Below are 24,633 nucleotides of genomic sequence, written 5' to 3'. Positions count from 1 at the left end.
GATGGTAGTAAATCCAAAAATAGAGGAGAGGTAATGTTACTAGGCACAAGTGAAATTGGAAAATGAGATAGACATGTTATTTTTATTAATTATTTGAGTAATAAAGCTCTTAAATATAAAGGGCCCTAGTCCTGTATTCCTGGTCAACCTGAAATTCCTGTGATGCTAGTATGAGTTGGATTTATGATGGGAATACAGAAATTCCATGAGCTTCTTCTCTAATTATTTTTAAACGGTATTCTGCTTTGGCTAATCATGCCCCAGGGGAATTTCTCAAGCAAAGGCAACTTAATCAAATATTTGCTTGAGTATCCTGTTTGTTCATGGATAATGAGAAATAATTTTGATGTAGATATTTCATATGGTTTTTGATAGGACCATAGACCTTGTTTAAACAAATTTGCTTACTGTGACTTCCTCCGTTTGAAGGACTAGATCTTTTTTACTTGATAAATGGTAATTTATTCAAACTTTTCTTCAAAAGTGTATTCAACATTTTGATCTAAAAGCAAGAGAAAAATTCCAGCTCTCCAGTGCTGAGGTGTGAAATACAACAGCGATCATTTATCTTTTGGGTGTTTTGTATTTTTGCAGTGTAGAGAGCATTTTGCTTACAACAGGTGACTGCACTGGAAGTGAAAAATGAAGCCTGGTCCTATAGTGCCTTAACAATATGAACATTCAGATCTAACTAGCAGTGCAATTTTAAAAGACAGAAATATTTTTTTCTTGTCAAAAAAATTATGATTCTTGCAAATAAGTATATCTGTTTTGCTATGGAATGCATTAAAGTACATTAATCATATCAATATTGTATTAGACTACAATGGAGACATGGTTGATTTAAAAATATATTTCATTCCCTCCTACACATATATCAGAAATGAAAACAGCCCACAGACTAGCTGGTCAAAAGAAAGTCATGTATTCCTCAATGCTGGTGAATTATTATTTTTACAATAATGATAATGAGCCAAAATTTATTTTCAGTTTCAATAGGGTAAATCCAGTGTAACTTTAATGAGTTCAGTTGGCAATCAGTTATGGAACTAAAAACAGATTTGTGTCCAGTGTATGTTAAAGGAGCATTATGATCTGTAAAGTTACATAGGCCCTGGTTTTGTAATTCTCAGTCAGGTAGAATTGCATGTTACTCCTTGACTTGCCCCAGTAAAATGGAATTGCTGGCTGATCCAGAGTTGATCCAGAGAGACTCGGTGTATCACAATCCAATCCTCTGTGGCAATTAATCTTTTATTAGTAAAGAATGTAATCTCTTTCAAAATTCATTTTTCCTTTTTATTCATTAACCAAAAAACTATCATTGCATTTACCTTAAACTATAAAACTAGTCTGGTCAGTTTTATGGTTATTTCTGTTTAGTTTCTCATCTTGATTCTTGCACACTATTATCATCGTTATTATCAATAATTTTTTATGACATTAACACCTAAGAGACTAATCAGAACTATAGCTTCACAATTACAGGCATTGCATTAGATAGTTCATAAATGTCTTAATCCCTGTCCTGAAGTTGTTAAGTAGCAGAATATGAGTTTATTTGGGTCCTTATGCTAAACTAGGCTGAATGTGAAATAATGTTTTCCTTGATATTTTTTACAGTTTTATGGACAAACTACTACTTATTCTAGTCTTTAAGAATTCTGTCCTTTAAAATAAATCCACAACAAATCTGAATTTGGGGCCTCAATTAAACTGGCAGCACTCCTCTTTTTAAAAGTGCAAAAGAAACCATAGGAGAGGAGTTGAAAGATACATTGCCATTCTGGTAATGCAAGGATGTATGGCAAAGTCTTTGAAATAATTATCAAGGCTCACATTTGCAAGAGCCCGGCAGGAAAAATTATGCTGAGGGGAAACCAGCACAGGTTCGTAGCAGGTAGATCATGCCTAACTAATCTAGTCTATTTTTATGACCAGGTTACAAAACGCCTGGACGCAGGAGTAGGGGTTGATGTCATATACTTAGACTTCAGGAAGGCCTTCAATATGGTATCCCACACCATACTGGTGAACAAGTTAAGAAGCTGTGACTTGTATGACTACACAGTCCAGTGGGTGGCGAATTGGCTAGAGGGTCGCACCCAGAGAGTTGTAGTGGATGGGTCGGTATCGACCTGGGAGGGTGTGGGCAGTGGGGTCCCGCAGGGCTTGGTCCTGGGACCGATACTCTTCAATGTCTTCATCAGCGACTTGGACGAGGGAGTGAAGTGTACTCTGTCCAAGTTTGCGGATGACACAAAAATGTGGGGAGAAGTAGACATGCTGGAGGGCAGGGAACAACTACAAGCAGACCTGGACAGGTTGGACAAGTGGGCAGAAAACACCAGAATGCAGTTCAACAAGGAGAAATGCAAAGTGCTGCACCTAGGGAGGAAAAATGTCCAGCATGCCTACTGCCTAGGAAATGACCTGCTTGGTGGCACGGAAGCGGAAAGGGATCTTGGAGTCCTAGTGGACTCCAAGATGAACATGAGTCGGCAGCGTGACGAAGCCATCAGAAAAGCTAATGGCACTTTATCGTGCATTAGCAGATGCATGACGAACAGATCCAAGGAGGTGATACTCCCCCTCTATTGGGCACTGGTCAGACCGCAGTTGGAATACTGCGTTCAGTTTTGGGCGCCACACTTCAAGAGAGATGTGGATAACCTGGAGAGGGTCCAGAGAATGGCCACGCATATGGTTAAGGGCTTGCAGGCCAAGCCCTATGAGGAGACACTGGGGCACCTGGACCTCTTCAGCCTCCACAAGAGAAGGCTGAGAGGCGACCTTGTGGCTGCCTATAAGTTCATCACGGGGGCACAGAAGGGAATTGGTGAGCTTTTATTCACCAAGGTGCCCCCGGGGGTTACAAGTAATAATGGTCACAAGCTAGCAGAGAGCAGATTTAGACTGGACTTTAGGAAGAACTTCTTCACAGTTCGAGTGGCCAGGGTCTGGAATGGGCTCCCAAGTGAGATGGTGCTCTTCCCTACCGTGGGGGTCTTCAAGAGGAGGTTAGATAGGCATCTAGCTGGGGTCATCTAGACCCAGCACGCTTTCCTGCCTATGCAGGGGGTCGGACTCGATGATCTATTGAGGTCCCTTCCGACCCTAGAATCTATAAATCTATGTTACTGTACTCATGAATCTAAAATGCCACTGAGAAAAGCATCTACCATAACTTTGTTTCCAAAGTGAACTGTACAAGCTTAATCATGCATATCATGTTAATCAGGTCAGCAGACTCTGCTCTGACATATTCTAATTGAAATGCATCAGAGCAGGTGTCGGGCACGTGTATAGATGCCATCCTCATCTGCACATCCTGTAATTGCAATCCCCGCTCTCTTCAGATTCCAAAAAGGCTCCCTGTTAACAAGAGAAAAAGAAATCTACATAAATCATAGAATATTTAAGCACCCTTGAGGTCCCAATCCTGACATAAGTGGGCGTTGAGGACACACAGTATTCCTCAGATAAAATTCAGTATGTTTCATAACCAAAGTAAAGTTTCAGGCTAGATACAGACAGTCAAAAAGCCTGAGGCTGAATCTATTCAGTCTTTGCAGGCTAGTCTAAGATGCACATATTAAATTGAAACAGAAGTGAACAGACATTTTACCTTTGAGTCAGGAAATGCAGCCACATGCCTGCAGTGGCTCAGGCCAGAAGCCAGGGAGTGCTAGAACACAGCTCTCTGGCTATTGTTCACTTTGTCTTCCTGCTACCCCCAAGGTTTCTGGGGTTTGCAGTCCAGAATTACATCAGCAGGACTCCGCAAGAGTTGTTTATCACTTCCTCTTCTTGCTTCCAGGCGCCTCCAGGATTTGTAGTCTACAGTTGCAGCCAGCAATACATTTGAGTGGGGGAAGGAGTGTTTAATGCCCCCTCCCTGGAGTTTGCCTGAGGGGGACATTCCTCCCCTGTAGACTGGGCTGCATCCCTAGCTGGGCTTGCCACCCCCCACCCTCCTGTCAGCTAGTTGCTACTGCTCCAGCTAGGGCACAGAAGGGCAGGGCCAGCCCTGCTGTCTGGAGCAGACAGCACAGTGTAGCCCAGGGCTGGAAAGCATGCTGGGATGCTGGGGAACTGTAATTTAACTAAACCAGTAAGGAGTCTGGGACAGAAGTTTCATAAACTGGTTTGACCCAAATCAATTAAGTCTGATTGATACTATATTCAACCATGTTTATCTTAAACCAGTTTCAGCCACTTTGAAACTGGTTTATGTGCACTGAGCTTCTCTTCTGTTACAGGTTAAAACCAATTTCTGATCACTTACACCACTTTATGTGTAACTTCTGTCCCTTGCCTTACTGTCTAATTTTCATTAGTTATACTGTGTATTTGGCAGTAGGGCCAACAAAAAAGCCCATGAGTTAGGCTCCAAAATATCATTAAATTAAAAAAACCCCTATAATAAAATAGCATGGGTTCTTTTTGTATTTATCTATCTCTAAGCCTTTAGAGGACACTTAGGGTTACATTTTGTCAAGCTTTTTCTTTGCCAGGATGGATAAATACTTATTGCTAAATGAAATATGAGTCTCTAGCATAATGATACCTTTTCAGAAGTTGGTGCTTATATAAACTATGAAATATTGTGAAGTTCCTAGTAAAAATCACAAGGCACATTTTAAAGACCGACTGTACTGTTCCTAGCAGAGGTAGACAAGTGTTTGATTTTCTGCAAAAAACAAAGAACAAAATTGTTGGCCACAACTGTTATAAAAAAAAAAAAATTTGAATCAGATATGCTACTGTGATGCTTCATTGGACTTACAGTTGTGGGACCTTCTGTGTTATTGAAACCAGTCCCTTGGGCACACAGGCAGCACCACATCATCCATATCATATTCATATTCCTTCTTATACAGTGAAAAAATGTGTGGTATTATCAGTTTAATTATAGAACATGCAGTTTTTCAGGACAGGTTATACCTTTGCAGTCAACAGCAGGTGCTCTTGTGGCCCCTGTTGGTGTGATGGTAAAGGGATTTGAAAAATCTGTGTTTCATCAGGAAGTACAAAAGATGCTGAGATCCCTCCTTTTGACCCATTGTAAAAAGATGTGAGGCCTTATCTCATTCACAACTACTCAGATGCTCATCTTGGATCTTTTAAGGAGAAATAAAATCAACTAAAATTATTTAAATTGCATTTAACAATAACTTTGACTCCACCTGTTCTCAGTCAAGAACACTGTGTTAAACACCTATTTTACAGATTCTCTTTCAGTGACATTTGGGGTCTTTATTTAACCCTTTTTGTTTAAAACCTTAGAGACTGTAGCAGAAGTTTTGTCTTCTAGTAAGCCCTGACAAAAGTGAGAAACTGAGGTGCTCATGGTTTGACCTTTGTGCATATGCCAGATATTCACTAACTGAAGCCAACACGTATATCTTCATGAGTGTGGAGAGATTGTCATCCTAATATGTTTAGATATTCATCAGTAGTTGAATGTTTAAAATGCCCACTCTAACCTCTACTTACTGTAACTGATTAGCTCTTCTATTTATAACTCTAACAAATGGCTCTGCTTTCAAAAATTATTCTCAAAAACTAGTAGAATGTTTGCCTGTTAACCTAAAATTTCAGTGATATTTCAGGGCTGTTTTTAAAACTGATCTGTGCAATGAAGTCCTGAGACATCTTTTCAGATTGACCTTTGAGGATTTCACCACAGCGGATGTGGTGGAGGGGAACTGACTGTTCTGTTCATGGACAGTTGCTTTTCAGGTGCATGGTAAGTGCCTTTAAGGCATGGTGTTAGATTTTAATTATAAATTGTGTTAATTAAAACACTGCCTTGTATGTTAGATGCCTTGACACATCTACATTTGTTTCACATGTAGCATCAGCTGTGCACACAGCATAAGCCCATGCATGCTGTGTACAGCATTAGGAGTCCATATGTCATTTCTTTGACAGTACTGTAATTCATCCTCATGACTTCAGGTGGGCTCTTTATTCTGGCTGCATGTTTTTATTCAGGCTTGCCATGTTTAGTTTGGATATACCAAAATTCTCAGACATAGGGAGGGGTAGGAAGCATCATTTTGCTTCCTTCAGTGTCCCTCTCCTTATGTTTAATTCAGCTAGGAAACATAAGTTTCAGAAATTAAGCATAACCAATCAGAGTAGGGCTCAAATTAAGATGATGCTACCTTTTATGATGTACTACCTGGAACAAAGCATATAAGATAATTTGATAAAGTGAATAAAACATTCCAATTCTTGTACAAACCTAGGTCTACCTGATGGGGTTTAGCTGTTTCATTTCACACAGGTAGTTTTATACAGTTGTGGTTATGAAAACAAACTGTACCTGAGTGATTGTGATTTTCTGCGGACTAAATGCCATGTGATATTTAGCCAGCAGAATAAACGGTAAGACTAGGGACAGAAGTTACACATAAACCTGTTTAAGTTACTGGGAACTGGTTTAAACCTGTGGCAAAAGAGAAGCTCAGTGTACATAAACCAGTTTCAAAATGGCTGAAACTGATTTAAGATAAACCTGGATGGGATTCAGTATCATACTTAACTGATTTAGGCTAAACCAGTTTATGCTTTATGCAGTTAACTTCTGTCTCGGATCCTCTTCTGATTCAAGTTACCTCACAGTTCCCCAGCATCCCAGGATGATTTGCAGCCCTGGGCTTCCAGAAGAGCAGGGCTGGCAATACCTCCAGCTGTCACAGAGCTGAGGCAACAAAGCCCCTGCTCCCTAGCCTGCATCCCTAGCCTGCCTGGGTCTGTCAGCAAAGTGGGATGGGAGTTAGGGGAACAAACCCCCAGGGCCTCCTACCCTGGGTCTGCACAGCACAGGGTGTGGGAAATCCCATGTAGTGGGGCCTTTTCATCCCCCCACAGCTTGGTGAGTGGGGCAGGGATTGCCCCAGCCCTATGCCCTCACCAGGCCCCCAACTCTGTGAGAGGCAGGTGGCAGGGGGAAACACCCCCACCCCAGCTGAGGTCTGCATGGTGTGGATGGGGGGAACTGAGATACAGCTAGAGCCCTTGCAGCCCAGGAAGCTGGTCTTGGATTGCCCCAGCCCCTCCCCCTCACCAGTTGCTGGTCTCTGAGAGTTGGGGGCTGGGAAGGAACATGACCCCCTGCCTGTCACCACTGCCCCCACCCGGGGCAGCCCCAGGGGGCTGGGGGGGATTCCCCTTCCCCCTCCCCAACATGGCTGCTTGCCTCAGCTGTTGCTTTGTGGCGGGCGGAAGGAGAGGAAAGGAGTCCCCTGGGTTGGGTGCCTGCCTGCCTGCAGCCTGGCATAGGAGCACCAGTGAGCCCCCACCTTGGGGGGCTTCTTCCTATCTCATGCCCAGGTCCCCTAGCCTGGGGCAGTCCCCAGGAGCCCCTTCCCACTCCCCGGGTGGCAGCTTGCCTCAGACTCCTGCCCCCTCTTTCCTGTGGCAGCAGCAGCTGTGGCAAGCAGCCACATAGGAGAGAGGGAGGGGGGAATTTCAGCTCCTGGGGGCTGCCCTGGGCTACGGAATCTCAGGCTGGAGGAAAGCCCCCCAAGACAGGGGCTCCCTGGTGCCCCTACCCTGGGCTGCACAGGCAGGCACCGGGCTTGGGACTCCTTCCCCCTCCCTCCTGTGGCAGTGGCTGATGGGGGGTGGCGGGGGGGGGAATTCCCTGAACTGCCCTGGGCTGGGGGAACCCCTGAGATGGAGGCTCACCCCAGCAGACTTCTTTGGTGTGCCGGGCAGCCAATCGGGGATGGCCCTGCTCAGCTGAGCTTGCAATGGCCAGAAGGCTGGGTATGCCTCAGAGACGCACAATGTTCCCGGAGATCATACCGCCCAAGGCAGATAGTGTATGGTGCTATGTCATACTAAGGTGCAATATGCTCCCCACCCAGAGCTGTGTGAGGCCAGCTGTGTGAAGGCTGAAGTAAAAAACAGTCTTAAGTACTACAACCTTCCTTACATCAAACATTATCTGCAGCCCTGTTCAGTAAGGGACCTAAACTTTCCTCGATCACTGTTTTTCTAATGCAGTTATAGCCTTTTTGTTGCCTTTTATGTTTCTAGTTGTATCTCAATATGGCCTTTGTAATTTGTTTTTTTTTTTCTCGTCATGTAATCTTATATTCATCTTAATACAAACACATTTCCACTTTTTGTAAGATTCATTGTTAAATTTTGAGTCATTGAAGAGCTTATGGTTTAGCCAAGATGGTTTCTTGTTGTTTCCTGTCCTCTATTATGCCCTTAATATTGCCTCATCAAGGAACAAATGACTCTCCTGACCACTTTTTTTCCTTAGATTTGCCTCCCAGGGGCTCCTGCTTACCAGCTTTCTGAGTTTACTGGTCTTTTTTTCTGAAGACCAGTGTTTTTTATTCTGTTGATCCTCTTTCCTCATAGATTCATAGACGTTAGGGTCGGAAGGGACCTCAATAGATCATCGAGTCCGACCCCCTGCATAAGCAGGAAAGAGTGCTGGGTCTAGATGACCCCTGCTAGATGCCTATCTAACCTCCTCTTGAAGACTCCCAGGGTAGGGGAGAGCACCACCTCCCTTGGGAGCCTGTTCCAGACCTTGGCCACTCGAACTGTGAAGAAGTTCTTCCTAATGTCCAATCTAAATCTGCTCTCTGCTAGCTTGTGGCCATTGTTTCTTGTAACCCCTGGGGGCGCCTTGGTGAATAAATCCTCACCAATTCCCTTCTGTGCCCCCGTGATGAACTTATAGGCAGCCACAAGGTCACCTCTCAACCTTCTCTTGTGGAGGCTGAAAAGGTCCAGTTTCTCTAGTCTCCTCATTTCCTTAGAATCGTGGATTTGTTTCATTAACACTTTCACTAGGTTGCCTTCTGCCTCACCAAATTCCTCCCTAAAAATGAAGCCAGAAAATCCTGATCCCCACTTGCTTTCTCTGCAATGTGTATTAAAAAAAGTTTGCACACAGTAAAACCAAAGCAGAAATAAATTTGATTAGGAAAAGGGCATATGTTTGATTCTGAACCATTTGTGTACAGCTCAGAACCCACACAGAGAGATCAACTCTTCCAGGAAGTTTCAAAAAGCTTCAGATAATAACTTAAGGTTGAGTCACCATTTTTAAAATATGGTGTTTTTGTTGTACCTTGTATCATCTTGATCTCCTCCCCCCCATTTTGCTGTGATAGACATTTTATTTGAAAACTATTAACTAGTTTGTCGTGTAATATATATTGATTTGACCCCAGTGATTTAAGCTTGATTTAAGCTCAAGAAATCATAATAACATTTTTGGCAAGGCTTTGTTTTCCATTTTGAATGTTAGTTCATTATCAGCTGAACTTGTTTGGTTAAGGAAAGCAAAAAGCCAAATGTATGTAGTTGTTTGTTGTTGGGATCAGATCTTACAACCAGATTTCATTTGTACATAGGGTATATTTTACCCTGTCTTTACCAAGTGTCAGATGCTGATTTGAATTGCTTCAGAGAACACATTCGGAATTCAAGAAGTTTGAAAGATGAGTGATAAGACAAGGCCCAGCAGTTGTGTAAACTCTACCATTGCACAACAGCAGAGGTCAGCTAATGCATCTACTGGAGTTCTGTGTACATTTTTGTGATTATTTTACAAATATGTGGAAATGTGAAGCCAAGATAGTATTGTACAAGGTGAGGTATTGCTATAGCCTGAGTTAACCTTGTTGAAACTGGTAGCTTTAATTGCTGTCTAGTTAAGAGAGCTGTAAGAGACATGGATTTAGAACTTAGTCTATTTTCTGGTGTTATTTTGAGGGAAAAATAGATAATACGGGCAGTAACTAAAACAATGCGTGTCAGAAGTTAGCATTAGGGCTTACCACTGTTAAATTCAGCAGGCCCTTAATTAGCCTGTTGAGAATTAAATTATTTGTGCTAAATTTTGTTAGTACCTACCCACCCCAGAGTCATGAATGGAGTCCATTTGGTATATCTGTGAGTAGAATTTGGCTTGCTAAATGCATATTTAAAAGATATCAAAGCATTTGAGAAGAAATTACTTAGCACTCAACCTATAATTCTTCTTTCAAGACCAAATATCTACTTTCTTTGCTAGTGTTTTTAACTTTGGTGTCACTGAGACTCATATCTTGTCACAGGGTTTTCTGCCACATTGGAAGTTTGATTGCGAAAGTCTGTCAATTATGTGCAGAATAATAGTAGCATTTTCCAAAATGTCTGTCATTAGACACTTTTGGAAGTGTTATCCTAAATCTTTGTAAAAGTGAAATTACTACAAATGGTAATAATAGGAATACACAGAGATATGAATAACATAACGTATGGTGATAAAACAACTAAAACTTAAATAGAAACATATATGAGCCAGAACACAAGATCCAAATATAACCAGACACTGGGGAAGATGACCTAGCTCCAGTCTTTGAATCAGTGACATCTCTAAATATCTCTAATAAATAGGATAGTCAAGAAGAGGACTGAATTGGAAAACCAATAATTAGTGGTGGTGTTGGACCTGCAAGATATCCAAGGTTGAATGAATCAGTAAAAAGACCCAGATGTGTCCTGAAGCTGTAAGTCTGCTGAACTGTGGACAAATAAAGTGAAGAACACAAAGCCTTTAACTTAATATAATGGAACAAGAGAAAGAGACTGCCACTCCATTGGCTCTAATGAGACATTACTTACTTACAGCCATGCAGCTAAGGTCAGAATTAAGTAGCAAGGGTTTAATTCCTTTCATACTACAACTTTGATGAAGAGACACTCAACTCGGATTATAATATGTTTATGTACATGTTTAGGAAAGGAAAAAACATTCAAAACTTCTAAACAGTTCTGGGAGTTAACCTTTATACAGGGTATGCTTTGTACAGAAGTGATGTGTGGTTTAGGACAGGAAGTCTATAGAGAAACAATCAAACATAGATAGATTCAAGCTGATATTTTTTCTCTCAGCTAATAAACACAGGAAGTGTGTAGACATGGGTTCTGCAAAGTCTGTGGATTCGGTCTAACATCAGTTTGGAAAAGGCTCTTAGTGATGCCAAAAACTATGGGGCTTTTGGAAGGAGGGCAGCTCTTGGAGAGGGAATGCCTAAGTCAGTAATTTTCTTATATTAAAACACTGGTTTTTTTTACTTGGTTTAATTTGATGTATTCTGACTGATATACATATAGACTGATATAGATATGGATACAGATCTAGATATAGACAATGGGGCCAGTTTTGTTCAATATCTTCATCAATGACCTGAAAGCTGGCATAGATAGAATGCACCCTCAGTAATTTTGCAGATGACACCAAGCTGTGGGGACTAGCAGATACACTGGAGGGTAGGGCTAGGATTCAAGCGTGACCTAGACAAATTGGAGGATTGGGCTGAAAGGAATCCCATGAGGTTCAACATGGACAAACGCAAAGTCCTGCACTTAGGATGGAACAATCCCATGAACTGGTACAGGCTGGGGGCTGACTGGCAGGGCAGCAGCTCTGCAGAAAAGGACCTGGGGGTTACAGTGGACAATAAACTGAATATGAGCCAGCAGTGTGCCCTTGTTGCCAAGAAGGCTAATAGCATATTGGGCTGTATTGTTAGGTGTGTTGCCAGTAGGCCAAGGGAAGTAATTATTCCCCTCTATTCAGCACTGGTGAGACCAGATCTGGAGTAGTGTGCTCAGTTTTGAACCCCCCCCATTACAAAAAGGATGTGAACTAATTGGAGAGAGTCCAGCAGAATGCTACAAAAATGGGGAGAGAATGGGGGACATGACTTCTGAAGAAAGAGTGAGGGAACTGGGTTTATTTAGTTTAGAGAAAAGGAGACTGAGAGGAGACTTGATAGTAGTCTTCAACAACTTGAAGAGGGGTTTGAAAGAGGATGGAGCCAGTTCTCAGTGGTGGCAGATGACAGAACAAGGAGCAATGGTCTCAAGTTGCGGCAAAGGAAGTTTAAGTTAGATATTAGGAAGAATTTTCTCACTAGGAGGGTAGTAAAACACTGGAAAAGGTTTCCCAGAGAGGTGGTGGAAGCTCCATCTTTGTGGGGTTTCAAAACCCAGCTAGATAAAGCTTTGGCTGGGATGATCTTGTTGGGGCTGGAGCTGCTTTGAGCAGAGGGTTGGACTTAGATGACCTCCTGAGGTCCCTTCCAACCCTAACTTTCTATGATTCTATATATATTTCTTTTTGGTAGTCAAGTATTAAGGCAAGATTAAGAATTTCCTTAGTTTTTCTCTAAATAATATTTATTGTACTTTTTGTCCTTTCATTGCACTATCCCTTCACAATATTGTGCCAAATACAGTAAAACTAGTCTTGGGTAAATGAAGTGTGAATATATTTACATACAAAGATAACCAGTTGAGTTAATGGTCACATACAATTATCATTTCAGAAACCTTCTCTCTTTGTCACTGGCCAGATATTAGAAAAACTGGCTGCACTTTGCATCTGTGGATGTAACAGAGACCACACAATGAGTGCATCTACATGTGCTATTAATACTCCTGAATAAACTCCTACACAGTTCACACCAAAGTTTACTGCTCCTGGGCACAGCATATACACTTGCATCTGGGACCACAGCACATCAAGCTGGGTTGGAGCAACCCTGGCCACCAGGGAACCAGGGGGTCAGTCTGCTAGCCCTGAGCTGCTTCACCGTGGCTCAACATACTGTGGAGGGGCTGACTGGGGTATGAAGGTGTTCCAGTGCGAGGCTAGCTGGCAGGTAGCCCTGCACTATAGCACCCTCATGCCCCAGCCAACTCTGGTCATCATTCATACATGTGTTGAGGCACGCTAAATAACTCTGCTGTAGGATAGTACTTACGTTGGGCAGTAGTATCCTAGTGGAGTTAATTAGTTATACTACACATATAGAGGGTGGCGCTTTACTGCAGAGCTAATTAGTCAACTCTGCAGTAAAGCATACATGTGAATGCTCTCACTGGTTCCAAAGACTGAGTAACGTATCTTTGATTCAGTAAGGAATGGCAGCATGTGCTTAATTTTAAGCACATGCTTAAATCCCGCTGACATAATCTCTCACATTCAGCTAAACTGGTATAAAATTGTACTTTTTTCTTTTTAGCTGTTACTTGCAACTGCATCCCAAAGATGAGACAATTAATCAACAGTGGGTGTGTCTGCACTTGCATTAAGGCACTTTTTCTAATGTGCGTTAAATTTAGTATCTCTGGCTGCCTGTACACAAGAGGGGAGACTGCTCCAATGCCCTGTAATTGCAGCATGTCAGAGCAGCCTTGATTAATCAAGTCTGTTTGAGTGTGGTAATTACCGCACTCCAGCATCCTCCTGCATCTTGTGTGTCAGCATCTCTTTGCTTAAAAATGGCTACTTGAATTAAAGCTTGTCAAATGAGCTTCAGTTCAAGCACCTCAGCACTATTTTTAAGTGCAGGGACGCTGATACATAAGATGCTGCACCCACCCTTGGAGCACGTGTAAAAGTGCCCTCCAACGTGAGGTACTAAAGAAATACACATTAGGCTGCCTTAATGCTCAGTAACGAATGTGCTTTAAAGTGATGCTTAATGCTCATTAGCCTATTTTAATCGCGTTTTTTTTATGTGATGCTTTAATGTGCAGGAAATAGCCTACTGTGCAGTAAAGCATGTGTAGTAGTAATGCTTATTAGCAACAGTTAAAACATTCAGTTGCATCTCACAGGTAAAAGAAAAAAAGTACAATCTTATACCAGTTTTGCTGAATATGAGAGATTGTCAATGGGATTTAAGCACATGATGCCATTCTTTACTGAATCAAAAACGTATGTTACTTAGGCCAGTTGCAAGCATTACATTTTTACCAATTATAAGTGATAGGAAACTGGTCTATACCCAAGTTCAGTACACATAGACTGGCTTAAAAAAGGTGGAACCCAGTCTGAGATTTGCCCTCCTCCCCACCACTGAAGGGCAAATGTGTGTTCTGTTCGCTACCAATCTAAACTATGCCACTTATAGAAAACTATGTAACTTAGATCCATTCCACTTTGCGCTTTTTGAATGTCTGTACCTAGCCTTAGTGAGAAATAGTGTTGCTTAGTTAGAAAAGAATAAGGTCCAGTATCAGTTGTTTTGCTATAAAATTAATTCTCTTTTAAACAGGATGCTTCCAAAACTACAGATTGTATGTTGTTAGATAGCTGCATAATAATGGGGGATCTGGTGGAAGTCTCAGGAATTTCAAAACCATTTTCTGTCTTTCTTTTTTTTTATCAGTGATTTTTCTTTTTTAAATTTTGTGCACAATTGATTAGTTCAAAATAGCTTGTTTCAAATTGGAAACAGAAAAATTGGGGTGTGGGGAAATGTCCACAGCCACTACCAGGCTGATATTTTTGTCAAATATTGCACTGAGACATTTGGGGGACCACATATTTAAAAGAAAAAAAAAGAAAAAAACCCAAAGATAATTTTGTGAAGAATGTTATTTTAACAAGAAACCATTTAAAAAAAATTAATGAATTATTTTTCTTTAATGATTGTGCCTAGTTATTGCTATACTTCTGACTGACTTCCCATGTGGGGATAAAAAGGCTGAGGCCAAGTTTATGCAACTGTTAGCTTAAGTTGAGCCCTGGCAATTTAGACAACTGAGGATGTTCTTCTTGTTGAACTATCTCGATGTACTTTTTATTTTGGTTTCATATAATTCCTTCTGTTTCAAAGATTCTGTGCGACTTCCGAGTCCATTATTAGTCCTAGATGAAAGGTCTGAAATGATATATGACACTAAAATGGAGGGAGGAAACCAGCTTGGTTAGTCAGAGTCCTTTATTGCTTTAAAAGGCGGCTGTGACCATCTTGTCTGGATTTGGATCTGTTCCCATAAGAAATGAGGTCAGGCAAGACAGATGAGTCACTGGTTAAGGATAAGAATTATTATATGGTTATAAATATTACCAAAGACAGCAAATCACCTTTCTGTTAAACAATTTAGTAACTTCAGAATTTATCACTTATGCATATGACGCATTCAGCAGAGGCTGAACAAATCACTCCCATTTCACAGAGTATCTGAAAAGCCTAATTAAGGAAAAACTCTGCTCCCAGGTACATCTGTGTAGCACTTCATGGTTTCTGTGGGAGTCCTGCAACTTTCTAGAAGGCAGAATGTGGCCTTTAAGCATTTCAGTACTGAATAATAACAACTCAAAATTCTTTACAAATACTTATTCTTATTTTACAAATGAGGAACCATAGATGCAGGGAAGGGAATCACTTTCCCAAGGTCACCCTGCAGCTTCACCTCCTCTTTTACCTTATTTTAATTTCTACTGACATGACACACCCTTAAATAGACATTTTAAATAAAGAGAGCCACTCCCAAAGTCCCCATTGACTTCAGGGCATGCCCTGCTTACATGAGAGGAAAATAATACTTAGCTTCCCATTAACTCCTTAATAGACCTATTTTTTATCTGAATGTGATGGATGTTAAATGTGGCATTCAGTCTCAAAATCTTTTCCCATTCTTTCCCCAAGATATAGAAGATGCAACAATGTTCAATAGAATGGACTTTGCAAAATAAATTGAGTTGGTTGAAATGAGATAAAAATTAAGATGAATGTCTTAGTGTGTGTTTAAAAGCACAGTGGACCAGATGCTGCAAATTTTGGAAAATCTGCAGACAGAATGACATTGGTATACAGACCTGCAGACCTAATTACTTCCTCGGCTACAGTGGTACAAGTCAGCGACAACTCCACCGAAGCAAAAGAAGGGTTCATAGTGAAGAAGGATTCATAGTGAAAGCAGCACAAGGGGGAAATAATGGTTTCCATGACATTACAGTGAGGTAAAAGTGGAGAGTCAGGCAATCTGTGGTATATGGAATATATTCACAGAAACTTACCTCTGCCATATGTTTCATTATAGAATTTCCAGTAAGGGTCATGTCTTTGGGAGCTGCTTATATATATTGTATACAGAGAATAGAGTTAAATTCCTGTTTGGAATAGTTTGCTGTTAGCTCAGAAATGTAGCTGCTGTTCTTAACCAGCATTGCTGGGGAGCTACAAAATGCCTGGGTGTTGACAGATGTGTCCCACGATCCACAAGGAACTCATGCAACTGTTTTCCTTGGAGAAGACTGAGGGAACTGGGCTTATTGGGCATTTATACACATACCATTTTGTGCTGTGAAGTGCTGGAGATCCAGCTCGTTGGACCAGACTCAGTTAATCAAGTCTACTCTGCATGCAAGCTGACGCACCTGGCGCTGTATCTCATGCGTTTGTATAAATGGCAAAATGTGTGTCAGCACTAAGAAAATGGCAGCAGTATGCTTTAGAACTAAAATACCTTGGATGTGTTTTAGTTCAAAAGCATGCTGCCGCCTTTCTCAGCGCTGACACACATTTCACCATTTATATAAATGGATGCGACACAGCACTGGGCACTTTCAAAAGCTCCCGGTGCTGCATCACACATACATCTAAAAAAGCCCATTTAGTTTAGAGAAGAGGAGAGAGGGGATTTAATAGAAGCCTTCAACTACCTGAAGGGGGGTTTCAAAGAGGATGGAGCTAGACTGTTCTCAGTGGTAGCAAATGACAGAACAAGGAGCAATGGTTTCAAGTTGCAGCAAGGGAAGCTTAGATTAGATATTAGGAAGAATTTTCTTACTAGGAGGGTAGTAAAACACTGGAACAGGTTATCCAGAGAGGTTAAAGAATCCCCATCCTTAGAAATTTTTAAGACCCAGCTAGACAAATCTTTGACTGGGATGATCTACTTGGGGATGTTCCTGCCTTGAGCAGGGGGTTGGAATAGATAACCTCCTGAGGTCCCTTCCAACCCTAACTTTCTGTGATTTTTCTATGATTTTTTTCCCTAAGATATTTTTGATGGCAACAGTTGTGCTTTGCTTTATTTTATTCTCTTGTCTGGCCATGTATTAAAGGTGAACTGGAAAGGTTATGCTAAAAGCAAGCAACTTGAGGTGCCTTGGATAACTGAGTGGTTGGTTGTAGGACTATGTTGCCTCTTGTCATTGATTCAAATCTAGTCCAGAAAGTTTTAGAGCAAAAAGACATTTTTTTTCACCTTATGGTTCTCAGCAGATTTAATAAATGAGCTGATGGCCTCAATTTTACTCCTAATATAGAGTCCACATCACAAAAATGCTGCTGTCACTGATGCTTAATTTGAGGTGTAACCATACCCCTGCTGTATTGCTAGTTTTACTGTCACCTGCATCCAACCTTCAACCCAACCAGTCAGGTAGCACCACTTAAAGCATTACTCTTGTTAGAGATGCTCTTGTGTGTAGAAGGGACTTGGGCTAAGGGCAACATTCAAATTATACCTGACAGTGTAGTGAGCCTTTAACAGCAGCCCTTCCAGCTTAGTATTAATACACAGTAGTGAAGGATGGTGTTAGGAGCTACTGTCTGTGTTTTTACGAATGCTTTGAATAAATAGAGAACTAGACCCTTGCATTGTCTTTTTGGCACCCTTCTGTAACAGTTAATTAAATTACTGGTTTGTAAGAGCCTGAAAGAGGATAAAGTACCTGGTTGTTTTAAAGTGTTTGCATTCACTGTATTATGACAAACCTTGAGGCAATAATTGCTTCCCCAAGGCAATAATAACCTCCCTAACAGCATGAGAAATTTGATCTGCACATTTCCTGGTTTCGGTCAGAGTTAGTGAAATAGCAGCTATCATAAACATAGACTGACTGAAAGGGCCATTCTGTTCTATCTAAACATCTATTTTCAGTGCTTTCGTAAGTTAAAACATATCTTTGAGATTGAAACTGCTCATAGTTATGTTCACTCAAACAGTGAATTCCTTTAGAAAGTTTTGGGGGGTGGGGGGAGAATTGAGCCGTTTTTGATTCATGATGTGTTTTTTGAAGGTGAAAGGTCTCTTAAAACAACATTCCTTTATACAGTCAGCCAGATCCTCAGCTGGCAAAAACCAGCATAGTCCTACTGAGTGTGAAGGTTCTGTGGCAATTTCCCCCAGTTGGGTCTGCCCACTACTTTATTGGCTTTCAGTTGCTTTCTGGTAACAGAAAAACAAGATAGCATTTAAACTTCACACTTGTGATGACCTTAGTTTCTAAATGAAGTTGTGTGTCTATGAGTAACATGGCTGTTGAAATTTGGTTAACAAATACAAGTGTTTGAAAATAATGAAAATGAAATATTTCACGGGCCAAAGCATCATTTATAATTACTGTAAATTTTACTAGTGAATTTCATTTTTTCCAACCATCGTATTTTCCTAAGAAGAAAGAGACCAGACAAGAATTGGTGAGCCTTTCATGGAACTCAAGATATAGATTTGGGATCCTGCAGAGAAGGGCCAGTCTGTTTCAGCTGAAAGATACTTGGGTACCTATTAAAAGAGGCAGACTTAAGCAGGTGATTTTTTTTTTTTTTTTTTTTTTTTGCAAGGTATGGAGAGTACAGAAGACCCAAGCAGATCTGGAGAAAAACACCTTCACCAAAACTGAAATTACATGAGAACTGTAAAACGCTTGGTATGATACCCAAAATATTGAAAACAAGCTTAGATTGAAACTTAAAATCAGGAAGGTGGAGCTGAGAATGGATACTTTTGGTTTCAATCTGTAGCAGTTAGCAAGGCTTCTTAGGGCATGTACAGACAAATAAGCTACCATGAGTTAAATGACTTTCAGCACAGTAGCTACTGTGTGGTAACTGCACATGTGCACCCTTCTAATTTCTATACATGAAAGAGGTTAGCCTGTCATAACTTACCACTCTCTCATTGCTTCACCATCTTATATTATGTGTGGCAAGAAGTATTTATGAAGCCACAAGGGAAATTCTGAGTCCAGTTCTCAGGGAAATTTTGAAAAAGCAGAGGCTTTCAGCACTGTGATGTTGTGCTACTGCATGGCCCCAGCTATAAACTCTGGCTTACTTGCTTAAGAGCTTTGAAGTATTTCTATGGCTATCAGTTCTAGGTTTTAAGTTTTTCATAGCTAGAGGAGAACATATATCCCCGAAGCTGCTTCTGCCAGTTTCATATGTCAGAAGTCATAACGTGAAGTCTATTTGTTTAACAAGATTTTAATTTAAAGCAACAGAATATACTAAAAGTACAGTAGTTTTACAATCAGTTACAGAGGCTGTTGATGTCAGGAGACTAGCAAATTCAGTGATGGGAACCAGATAGAGCTCTCTAAAGCCTAGAAATTTCTTTTCTATGGCTGTCCTAAAAGGACAGTATACAAGAATCATTCCTCCACATTTAATTTGGAGGTTCACCTGAGTTACTTTTCACTTCTGCTTCCTCCTTGTACAGCTTATGGGTGGAAATTTACAGATAGGCTAGGCCTGTGACAAATCATTAATCCTACTGCTACCCATTATCAGCTCTGCCCATCTCAGTAGTAAGTGGGGTGCTTGTGGCTTCATTTACCCTTCTGCACCTGGCTCCAATGCCTGTGCAGCCTATGTTGGGGTGTAATCTGAGTTTTCCCTTCTTATATATGCAGTTGTAATTTACCCCTGAGTCAGTAAATAATTGTGGTGATTTTCTAGTATGCATTTGTGAGATCCTTCCACAGCAGAGGTGGCTGGAAAAAATGAAATGGGTAGTGTGCTAGCTGAATGATGGTAGGAATAACCTCAGAATATCTGTTCAGTTATTCTTGTTCCATGTCTGACCTGTTCTGTTTTTTTTCAGAGTCTATTTTAAGGGATAGGAATTGCCTTTATATGCTGTGGTTTATGCAGTGCCACAAACATTGATGCTGAGGACTTGCAGTGAAGGTTTCTGTTTGATTTCACTGTAGAAGAGTGTGTTTAGTTTTAACCTGGAGGTTTCTATTCACTTGATTCATTAGTCTCACATGTAGCAAGTTAACAGAGTTGTAACAGTGGGCAATGATAGGTTGATACAAAGTAAGGTGTTAAAAGTCTTTATTAGAGGGAAGCTGATGATATTTTTCTCTTGTTAGGAAAGCTGTCTTTCTCTTCACTGTTAATCACTGTAGTGAAGTTAGAGGGCAGAGGTTATGCCTTATCTATATCTAGTTCTGTCCAACAGAGTTATGTTGTAAGTTCACCTTTTAACTTCCCTGGCCTAGTTTGTTTGCAAGTCCTTTATTTGTTTAACTTTATTCCCAGACTTCACATCCTCCCTCTCCCAATTAGAGATGCTGTGTGTCCCTGATAAACTAGACTGTCCCAGTTCTCATGGCTTGTTTTGGCTGTGATTTGTCTTGGCTACCTGAAGAATATCTCAGCCAGGCTGTGCCAGAGACACGAAGAGCAGGTGGGATAATTGCATGTGCACCTTCAGTACCAGGCCTACTAATGTAGTCTGATGTTGCAACTTTGCATCAGGTAGCACACACACAAGACCTTATACCAACTCTCCCCAGTGCATGGTCAAGTTGGTATGGAACCACAGATACTCCACATGGACTTGGGTAGTGAAATGAGTGGTAAATGTGTAGGCAGGTTGAGTGCATTGAGATCACCAGCAGGTAATGATTGTGTTAGCTTGACTCTGTTGTTATTTACTCTGCTGTAAGTTGGCAGTATCCTTACTAGAATCAATGCAGTCAAGTAGGATAGAACAAGTATTCGTGAAAGGGCTACCAGACCTTCTTACACATCTCTTACCACCTTTGACAAATCAGAACCAAGTCAGACTACACCTATGTTATATCCCCTGCAACCTAGAAGCATTCCCAAGGTACATGCATAGGTTATTGTTATTCCCAGGCTACTTTACTTCTGTGAATGTAATTAACTCCAGATATAAGAGCCACCAAACTCTCTGGTACTGCCCAGGATATGAGGTGGCCAGCACTGCCAGACTCCATTAGCCTCCATCCATTCAGCCCTTGAAAGAAACCAGAGTGCCACCCTAGGAGGGAAGGAAAGGGGTGTTGGCCATCGCTTAAGAAGACCACTTGTACCACCCTTCCATGCCTAGAAGTGGCATAGAAGTGGCCAGCTGTCTATCTGTGCTTCCTCTCTATGCTGGGGAGAATAAGACAGGGCAGCATTGTCCAACTGGCATCCCGTAAGGCCAACTTGTGGCCCCTAGAGCTTCTGGTCCAGGCACCACTCTCCCAGTCAGTCCTTCTGTTGCTGGATCTTGGGATCTACCTCCCTCTTTCAGCTTCCATTTTCTTCCCCTGCCTCTAGCAGCACAGGGCCCTGGGAACCCACAGACCAGGGCTACCTGTCCAACACAGTGCAGTAGGGGGCACCTGCTGCACACTGCAGTAAGAAGGCCTATGTGGCCTGGTAGGGAAGGTGTGGGGCAGAGTGTGTGGCAGGGCTAGGCAGCCCCTGGCCATTCAGAAGCTGGACAGCAGTTACTTAAGTCTAATATAAGGGGAGGCAGGGAACCTTTGGGATTATAGGATGATGAGAATTAGTACACATGTTTCTGTGTCTCACTTCATTCCCCAGTTCCTTTGTCTTTCTCAGAAATTTTTCTGAATATTATCAATGGTGCTGAACTTTGTATTTTTTTCAAGCAGTAAAGACATTTCTGACATTAGTTTGGTATTTTCTGGCACACAAGTGCTTGAAAACCTAGAAGTGCTGTTGTTTGCTATGCAACAGGCCCCTTGTGTGCAGCCTCCTGAGTAAATATGTGATTCATTCATCCTACATGAGTTTAAGGCCATAAATATCAGAAGTTTAATTGCTGGACAGAAGGCTGTGTTCATTTACAAGTAGATGAATGCATTTCTGTAGATATTAAACACCCTGGCCAAAAAACAACCACAACCCCTCAACCCAGGATGAAAAAAAACTTGATTATTTTAGAGAATTTATGTAAGCAAGATGTGCCTTGCATCAAAGAAGTAATCTCTGCTGAGAATTACACATACTCACTTTAATAGCTGTTATGCAATTCTGTTTTTAACTAATCATTTTTGTTGCTGTTTTAATATCCTTTTAACAGCCAGAGATATGTTTACTCTGTTGCAAGCTGCTTTCAGTCAAAATATGCCTGACAGATTCTAATTAATACATTGGAAAGGACAGATTTAGTACAATTTCCCACAGACAGTGTTATACAAATGGTGTTTCTAGGGGGCAATAAAACCAGAGGGAGGTTTTGCAATATAACAACACTTAGCTGTTTTATTGAGCTCATGGTTATTTCAACTAACATGTTCTTATTCAGGGGTGATCTCTAAATAAAAACAAAAACAGGATCAATCACAAGCACCTTTTGAGACCTTGAGCTGGGCCTAATCTAAATGTTTTTAATGAAGCAATATTTGGTGGTCTCAGCTTTGGTGAAGCAAGGTAGAATATTAGGGTGTGGACTGCTGCTGTGTACCATGTTGTTCCCATTGAGTTCCATTTGTAGATCTGCTTCAAGTCACCTGCAGTACAGTATTAGGGAGGTAGCACCAGGGTCCCCATAGTTACCATCACATTGAATTTTACACATAAAGTACCATTAAATCTCACTAGTTCGCGGTTGAATGGTGGGATTTAATGTCTAAATTTAACACATTGGAGGCAAATTGAATGTTCTGTGAAGGAAATATGTACATTCTTCAATAATTCTATTTTTTTTCTTTGGCTAGATCAATTTCTCTTGCTTTTTTATGTCCCTTTTGCTGCAGTCACCTCAAACCCAGGCATGCATCATCATAATGTCTCAGATGTGATATATTTCGTATTTTTATCACAAATGCTGGATGTTATTTGTTGCAAAGTAATTTAGTTCTGCAAAGAAAAGACAACTATATTATGGAGCTCCACCATTTATCCCTGATTTTCCAGGGCTGTCTATCAATCTGCCAACTATCAGCTGGCTGCAACCCTGACCAGATCCTTCCCTGCCCTTTTCTCTCTCTTCCACCCCCCTCCTTCCATTTTGCACCTTAGTATCCTTCCTGCTATTGAACATAATCTTCAACAGCAGGAAGATAAATGTGTTTAATCTGACACCCAGTGAACTACAAGGCAGGGATGGCCAGCCAGTGTCACGGATGCCCCAGGTGGTACACAGGCCACCTGGCATGCAGCAGATCAGGGAGACATGCAGCAGATCAGGGAGGTAGCACAGCAGCAAGTAGGGCAAGAAACAGAAAACAAAGCAACACATTGAGCAGGTAGAACAGCATTGGGAACAGAAAGAGCATCAGATTAGGCAGCAGGAGGGGTTCAGAGTACTTAAAGAGGGTGCGGGGCCAAATTGTGGCATGCCTGCCACAAAAGGTTGGTTCCCCCTTCCACAGGTGATACAGAAAGATAAGAGAAAGAAGTCACCTCACCTTGATAGCAAAGTTCCCCTTTTGGAGACAGCTCTTAGTCCCTCAACGTTGGCCTGTCTGTGCTTCATTTTATCATGTCTGGTGGCAGGGGCAGCTCCAAGATTTCCTAAGAAGGGTGCAGGAAAAGGAACCCAAACTGCAGAGGTAGTTGCATGGCTGCACCCCCTGTTCTCAGCCTCCTCCAGCCCTATCAGTGTGAGCAGACCCTGCTTTGGGAGCCTCCACTCCAGAGACCTTTTAAAGTTCCTAAAGCAAATGAAAATACCCCTCCCTTCCCCTTCCTGCTCAGAGGCATGCCCTCTCCCCTCTTTCAGCCCCCTCCCCCTGCCCCCCTGCTGTCTCCACTGCTCATAGAGAAGCTCTAGAGCCAGTCAGGCTGGGTGCAAGCTGCACTCAGCTGGAAAGGAGATAGCAGCAAAAGTGTAGCAGGAGAGTAGTTCCCCCTACTCTGCCTGGTCACCAGGGGCAGGCATGAAAAACACCCCTGCCCATCCCTGCTGCTGCTATACCCTCCCCAGCTGAGCCTACTCCCCCTCCCCCCCCCCATGTGCAGTGGGCATTAAAGGCTCTGAACGGAAGGGAAAGCAGCAGCAGCAGGTAGGGAAGTGGGGGGAAGAAGAGGAGAGGGAATGTGCCTCCAAGCAGAAATGGCAAGGGAGGGAGAATTTTCACTTGTTTTAGGGACTTTAAAAGGAACCCAGAGGCTACCATGGTGCACTCCAACCCCAAAAATAGATGCAGCCGTACCACTGCCCCCATTCTAGATCTGCCCTTGCCTGGGGGCACCAGTGGAGGAAGAGGGAGAACTGAAAAGAGTAGAGCTGAGAACAGATGAGTAACAAGCCTGCAAGTTCAGCAGGGAGCCCCTTTCATGCTTACAAAGTAGACATTTTTCATGGAGCTAAACAACCCAGTCATAGGCAAGAACAATGCAGTCACGTACCTGAGCAATACCAGGCTCTGATCCTGCAGTTGGTGGGTCTCTGCATGGTCCCAAGGGTATGCACACACAGATCTGATCGCAGGACTGGGTCCTGTTTTAACATCTGCCTCAGGCCTCAGTATTGTTGAGCTTGTTGGAAGTAAACAACAGAAACCTTCAGACTGATAAAAGAGCAGCTGCCAATTTATGAGCCAACTTTTCTTACTGCACAGTATTTAACAAAACAATGCTGAATTCATGGCTCTACTTCTGAAGTAAAATATACAAGTTTTAATGAAAATGGTACACAACAACATGCAAAGCCACAAGATTTCTTTATGACAGGCTGGCATTTCATTCTCTTCAAGCTCTGCTATAACTGTAGGAAAATTATTACTTGAATGTTGGTATGATAAAGTTCCAAAAAAATACCACCACTTGGTTACTTTTGAGTGGATTAGAAAATAAC

At 41.8% G+C, this 24,633-nt stretch overlaps 1 protein-coding gene and 1 long non-coding RNA gene across 6 annotated transcripts in view; one reads left to right on the top strand and one right to left on the bottom strand.

Annotated features, from left to right (window-relative positions):
- The window catches only part of RERG (RAS like estrogen regulated growth inhibitor), a 183,240-nt gene that overhangs the window by 70,965 nt on the left and 87,642 nt on the right, over nt 1-24,633 (top strand). The window lies entirely within an intron of this gene.
- On the bottom strand, nt 997-24,357 carry LOC132250182 (uncharacterized). Its single transcript, XR_009461811.1, has 3 exons — nt 24,186-24,357; nt 23,243-23,348; nt 997-3,375 (listed from the first exon to the last, which is right to left on the bottom strand). It is a non-coding gene; the product is annotated as an uncharacterized LOC132250182 (long non-coding RNA).

The sequence above is a fragment of the Alligator mississippiensis genome, chromosome 4, assembly GCF_030867095.1.
Source record: "Alligator mississippiensis isolate rAllMis1 chromosome 4, rAllMis1, whole genome shotgun sequence".
NCBI classification, from domain to species: domain Eukaryota; kingdom Metazoa; phylum Chordata; order Crocodylia; family Alligatoridae; genus Alligator; species Alligator mississippiensis.
Note: the sequence above shows the minus strand (reverse complement) of the source record. Positions and strands in the feature narration are given on the sequence as shown.